The sequence below is a fragment of the Berghia stephanieae genome, chromosome 12 (assembly GCF_034508935.2).
Source record: "Berghia stephanieae isolate SIO BIC M18660-M18661 chromosome 12, UCSD_Bste_1.3, whole genome shotgun sequence".
Taxonomy (NCBI): Eukaryota; Metazoa; Mollusca; class Gastropoda; order Nudibranchia; family Aeolidiidae; genus Berghia; species Berghia stephanieae.
The window spans coordinates 6872184-6879311 of NC_088371.1; positions in this window are offsets into that span (position 1 = coordinate 6872184).

Genomic DNA, 7128 nt, shown 5'->3' on the forward strand with positions numbered 1-7128 from the left:
TGGTTTAAATTTCGAAATAAGACAGAGAAAGAAAATGGACAAAAAAGTTCTCAAACTCAAACAAACTACCTGGCTAAGCAAATCAAGTTTTACAATCGTAAACGAAAGATTGACCCCAAAAATTGTTTTAGTTTATAGATATAATGTCTCCTTAATCCCATCCCCCATCTGACAAATACCGTCTCTCTACGCACTCTTCAATCAACTAATTAAAATTGTCCATTTCTATGCCCCGCCCAATTAGCTGATAAATATGACACATTATATTGTCCAGTAGTGAAGAATCGGCATAATAACAGTAGGTAATATAAGTTCCTCCTACTCTGATTTTCTGTGGAGACGATCAACAATTCTTTTTGATGTTACACAACTATCAACCGGCATTTAACATATTAATGAGAAGACACATAGAATGAAGCTCACCTCTTTGAACTTGCTGATCAGTCTCTCTAACTGATGATGACACATACCTAGTATTAGTAAGAAACTATGTGTGAAATGTGAAGGTGTGAAATTGCGGCATACATCTCTCTCTCTCTCTCTCTCTCTCTCTCTCTCTCTCTCTCTCTCTCTCTCTCTCTCTCTCTCTCTCTCATCGTTGTCGTCTTCGTCATAGTAGTGTGTAGTAGTAGAAGTAGTGGTAATAGTAATAGAGGTTGTAGTAATAGTATTATTAACAGTAGTAGTAGTAGTAGTAGTAGAAGTAGTAGTAGAAGTAGTAGTGGTAGTAGTAGTAGTAGTAGTAGTAGTAGTAGTAGTAGTAGTAGTAGTAGTATGTAGTAGTAGTAGTCGATCTCTCTCTATATACTCTATTCATCCAATAACTGCTTATATCTTAAACAAGATGGCGGCGATTAGCCAATGAAAAGAGGATGTTGTCGAGTCTGCTCTAGTTTGTGGTAGTGCCCATTAATGAATCTCGTGAAAAGTCAAGCCTGTCGGGAGTTCAGTGATCGTCATCACAAGATAATTCACTGTGTATAATTTATATTGTTGCCGTAAACCCTCCAAAAGTTCACTCATCCTAGACCCTTCAGTTTTAAATACCGTAGAGAAGAAACATTCCAAAGTATGGTACCGTAACCGATGCAACATAAAATTTAAAAATGAAAAGATCGGCTTAATGTCACTAACAATTCCAATTTTCAAGCCAATTACCATTAAAATCCATGAGACGGTTGTGAAGATGTACCTATACGCCAATGCGTGCGCACGGGTTTGTGGTACGGACGATCGGTGTGTCATATCTAAACGTGGGATATCTAGGTTCTACCATAGAGAATACAGGACTCCCTAGTCTGTGAGTTCTACTATGCGTTAGCTATAATAATAAGGGTGTTTCTTTCTTACGAAACCCGATGAAACCGACAAAGGTATGGGAAGTGGGCAACAGTGGAGAGTGAACCAGGGACTCGGGGAAATGTACACCAGTGGGGGAGTGAACCTGGGACTATGGGAGGAGGAGGGTGTTTCTTTTTTTGCGAAACCGACGAAAATTATGGGAGGCAGGCAACAGTGGGGAGCAAACTAGGGACTCTGGGAAGTGTATACCAGTAAGGAGTGGGTCTGGGACTATGAGAGAAGGATATCAGCAGGAAATGGACCTGTGACTATGGGAGATGGATACCAGTGTGAATTGAAGCTGGACTATAGGAGGTGGGCACCAGAGGCAAATGAACCTGATACTATAGGAGGTGGGCACCAATGGGGAATGAACCTGGGACTACGGAAGGTAGATACCAGTGGAGAGTGAACCCGGTAATATGGGATTTAGACACCAGTGGGGGTGTGAACCCAGAAAGATATTTCCTATTTCCGAAACCTACGGAAACTTCCGAAGTTATGGGAAGTGAACAGCAGTGGGGAGTCTCTCTCTCTCTCTCTCTCTCTCTCTCTCTCTCTCTATCTCTCTCTATCTCTCTCTCTCTCTCTCTCTCTTCCATTGCACGCGCGCGCGCACACACACACACGCATACACACACACACACACACACACATTTTCACCTATGACAATCTAATATAAATATATTCCTGTAGTAACTACCGTGATTGCCAGAACTCGGTATTCTGGCTGTAGGACTCCATGGCTAGGATGGGTCCAGATGGCCGGTGAATCACGGAATTACTGAGTTAAAACTAGATATTAAATAGATAAAGTTATAGTTAGTATAAAAATATGGCTTACCCTGAATCTAGTTGTATGGTAGAGGTAAGGTCTGTAAGGAGTAGTTGAAGAAAGTCTAGTGTCCAGAAGTAAGGGTGCAGTAGGCAAGTGTTGCGTAAGAGTAGTGAAGTAAGTCGTCTGTTGTATCGAAGTGTGGTAAGTAAGTGTCGTAAGTCTAGGAGCAAGTGTAGTAAGAATCTGGGTAAGTGTGAAGTGTCAAGTGTGTCGGTAAGTGTGAAGAAGTGTCCTATCGAGAGGTCCACTCGGCTTTATATGAGCCGGGTCAGCTCGGGACGAGGCAGAGCGGAAGTGGGAATGACCATTGCCAAGGTCACTAGCCGTACGATTGTTTACGGCTAGAGATCCCTACACTGCTCCCCCCTCAAAAAGGGCAGGGTGGCTGGATGTGGGGTACTCACCTGCACCTTTCTGGAGCTCTCGGTATTACAGTGAACTAAAGGAGAGGAGCCCTTACCTAGGGCGTAGCAACAAAAAAGGGGGGTAAAATAAAACAAGGAAGGCCCTTTCCTAGGGCCGAACAAAGAATAAAGAAGGCCTTTACCTAGGGCTAAAATAAAAGGAAAGCCCTTTCCTGGGGCTGGGGCAAAAATAAATCTACACGGTTGCTCGCCCTAGCATCTAGCTGTCTAAGACAGAGCTGTGGAGGGACAGCTCCATCGAGGGCTCCCTCTCCTTCCTTCTTTTATTCTCCTCCCGGAGACGGGTGACCTCAGCCGCCTCGGTCCGGAGGGAGGCCAGCTCCTGCCTGGCCCTCTTAAGCTGATTCCGCAGGCTGCGGAAGTCCCCCCGGCGGCGGCGAGATCTGTCTCGGCGGTCGGCTTGCTCTTGGTCCTCCCTCCTATGCCTGCTGGGAGGCCGATCGCGGCTCTGTCGGGCCGGGGTACTAGTTCTGTGGGCCCGACGGGGCGAGCGGGAGCGTCTCCTACGGTCACGGGGCCTCTGTTCCTGGTTAGAGTTAGAGGCGACGGCGGAGGTCTGGGATCTATTCTCGAGGTGATTGGAGGAGTCCTCGAGCGTCTAGTGGAATTTCTCCAGGGTTGCCTGCGATTCCGAATCGCGTGCTCCGGGTTACACCCCGGAGGAGAGCGCCTGCCGGCCGCTCTCGGCATCTCTTCTCGGAACCGCAGGAAATCCCAGAAGAGGGTCACATCCCGTGAGAAAGAGGTCATCTGCGGAGATTAAAGAAAAAGATTAGTGAGAACAGGATGGGCAAATGAAAGTGTTCAGTTGCCTTGCTTGCTTCCTCGTCAGGTTGACACACCTGCCGTGGAACCAGTCGAAACACCAGTCACACGCAACCATGAGGTCTCCATCGTCTGGCTTTCCACAAGTACAGTAAGTAATTTCCTGGCCAGATTCGATGGCCTCCCTTTCCTTTCGGATCCAGGCTGGGATAGTCCGGTCCCAACATGGCTTAAGGTGGTCATGGTTGACTGTCTTAATCTCCGAGTTCCTGAATTTGACAATGTATGTGGCGGGGGTCAGGACCGTGGAGATGATGGCTGGTCCAGTCCATACAGGTTTCAGCTTGCTGGACTTTCCTTTCACATTCGATTTAACCAGGTAATAAACCGCCTGTCCCCTCTTGAAGGAATGGACGTGGGCTTTGATGTCGTAGTCCCTCTTTGTCCTCTTGAGCTCAGTTCGGAGGGTGGTTCTCGCAGTCTCGTGGGCTATCTCTAACCCCTGCTGTAGAGAGTTGACATAATCTTCAGGAGACTGTGGGTTTGTACGTTTCCCTGGTATAACCAATTCCACCGGTGTGCTCAATTCCTTCCTAACATCAATTTGTTAAAGGCGTAGGTATGACAAGGAGGTTTCGTGGGCCTTCGTCTCTTCTGTATAAGGCTCCATCGATCAGGAAGAACAGGTTGCGGTGCACCCAGTAGAACTTTTCTTCCTGGCCGGGCAACATCAAGTCCGACATTTCTGGGTCTGCTCCTAATTTCAACCATAATAGCAGGTGGGTCATGTGATGATCATCCGACTGCAGCTTCCTGACATCCTCCATGTCAATGTCGTCAAGGCCAACTTGTGTCGAGTCGTCTTGTCTTACGACTTGTATTTTGTGTCCACCCTCATTGTAATATTCAACCCATTGACAATTGTGTCAGGGGACCTGAGGGGGACAGCACAGCTCACTCCTGACGTCATCCGGGTAGAGTAGTTCGATCCTCTGATCTGTCGCACTTTGCGTCCACCCTCGTTTATGATATTCGACCCAGTGACAATTGTGTCAGGGGACCCGAGGGGGATAGTGCAGTTCCTTCCTGACGTCATTCGGGCAGTGTCGTCCAATCTTCTGAGCTGTGTCCTACATTCGCCCTCGTTTATAATATCCAACCCAGTGACAATTGTGTCAGGGGACCCGAGGGGGACGACGTTGTCTACTTCTGATTCAAAGGTTCCCCATCTCTCCTGTGTTCGGGTGCAATATGCGCATCCGCCACAAGGCAATTCTGATAACGCCTTGTGAGGACGGTAGTGTTGGCAAGTGTCCGTCGTGGGAGGTCGAGATAAGGCATCAGCATTCATGTGCAGTGAACCAGAGCGGTGAACTATCCTCATGTTGTATTGACTGAGTTCTTCGATCCATCGGGCCAGTTGGCCCTCAATCCTCTTGAAGTTCATGAGCCAAGTAAGGCAGCGATGATCCGTTCATACAGTGAATTCGCTGCCTAAGAGGTAGTGACGGAAGTGATTGGTAAAGCGCACAATTGCAAGTAGCTCCTTCCTGGTAGTGCAATCGCGCCGCTGAAGGGGTGTCAGGGTGAAGCTCCCATATGCAATCACCTTCTCTTCCTCTTCTTGGATCTGAATCAACTCGGCTCCGATGGCGCAATCTGAAGCATCAGTATCGAGGATGAAGTGGCCTGTCGTAGTGGGAATGGCCAAGACCGTGGGGAAGTAAGGCGTAGCTTGATCTCCTCAAAGGCTGCCTGCTGCTCATCACCCCAGATGAAAATTTTCTTTCTCAGAAGTCGAGCGAGGGGTTCTGATATTCCGGCAAAATCCTTTACGAAGAAGCGGTGGTAATTAGCTAAGCCCAAAAACTTCTCCATTCCCTTAATGACGTAGGTGCTGGCCGATTCCGTACAGTGGCAATTGATTCCTCTGTCATAGACAACTGGTTTCTTCCTACCTTTCTACCAAGAAGTTTAGTTTCTTTCCTGAAGAGCTCACATTTCCTGGGTTTGAGCTTCAGCCGGAAGGCACGAAGTCTGGTGAACACTTCCCTCAAGTTGTTGAAGTGGTCCTGGAAGGACTTCCCCAGTACACAGATGTCGTCCAAGTAGGCCAAGACAGAGTTCCAGTGTAAGTCCTTCAAGACGAGGTCCATTACTTTGTTGTAGGTGCTATAGAATTGCAGAGTCCAAATGACAGCTTGTTGAATTCAAATAGGCCCCTCCTCGTCCTGAATGCAGTCTAGATGGTGGGGCTTCTTTACATTTCTGCACTCTGGTGGTGGGTTCGAATCCCCACTGTCTCCTAGTGCCAAGGCTTCCTTATTTCTTATATCAGCAGTGGTCGTCGGTATCGAAAGGGTCCTTGGGTTCTGGAGCATCAGTGAAGGTATCTTCCATTTTGGGCACCATGAGTGTAAATTAATAATTATTGGCTTCCTGAGGCTGCATAAACTTAATGATGTTCTTGGAACTACAGAAGTCTTTCTTGGTCATCTATACTCTCCTGATAGGGCAGGACGAACTGTCTGGCAGTCTGCCCAGAGACAATAATCCATGGGCTGCTCAAAAGAGCAGTAGTCCATTAGAATTTATTCACCATGATGATATTCACTGGCACGATTATCCTAATCTTCTGAGAATAGACTATGGGAAACAGTGTCAGTAACAAAGAAGCAAATTATAGTGTAACCTCAAGGAACTATTACGCCATGCAAGCAATCAATGCAAGCTAAAAGCACAAAACAAAATCGAGCGGGCTTAAAGCCAAGTAATAAAACTAGCACAAGCATGAAGCCAAAACAATATAATTAGGCCAAGCTCATGCCAAAGCAAGCAAATGTAAAAATATAATATATGAAGCATTTGTATATAATAGAGTAAAGATCACAGAGTAATCTAATGATAACAACAATCTACACATCTTCACAACAAAGCAATTGCTCCAGGTCGCAGTCATGGCCATGTCGTGCACCAACACTTCACTGACCCATGGTGCGCGACCTGAGCATGAACATCACAATATGTATCATGTGATTCACTGAGAATTAGGTCCTCCAACTCGAACCTTGGTCGCAACAGATAATGCACCAACATCTCTCTGCGCTGGCCACCAAGCTCGAGTGACCATCAAACTCAGTGAATCCAAACTATCATCAGATGGTTGCTTCCGAGTGGTCATCTCCACAGCTGCAGCCATGGTCAGGACATGCTCCGACATGTCACTGCACCATGCTGCCCAATCACAGTGGCCACTCGAAAGCAAACCTAGGGAACTAACACTATCTATTGGCTGGTCTGTCACTCGAGGCCACAGCATGGTCAGGTCATGCTACAACATCTCGCTGCACCATGCTCTCTGACCTGAGTGACCTCCAACCAATAAAACCACAAGCAATGATCAATAATAACATGGGGTTGTTTATTGTAGGATAGTCGCTCCCTAGGCCGCAGCCATGGTCGGATCATGCTCCGACATCTCACCGCACCATGCTGCCGGGCCCGAACGACCATCAAACAACAAATCAAAATGAAGAAAATTAATGCACAAGTAATTATGTATGGTCTATTGAAAGATCGGCCACTCCTCAAGGCCGCAGCCATGGTCGGATCATGCTCCAACATCTCACCGCACCATGCTGCCTGGCCCGAGTGACCATCAAACAATAAATCAAAATTTAAATGCTCAAAGAACTATTAAATCAAAATCCATGACAAGCAACATACAAATAATCATGTGTAGTCTATTGAAAGATAGGC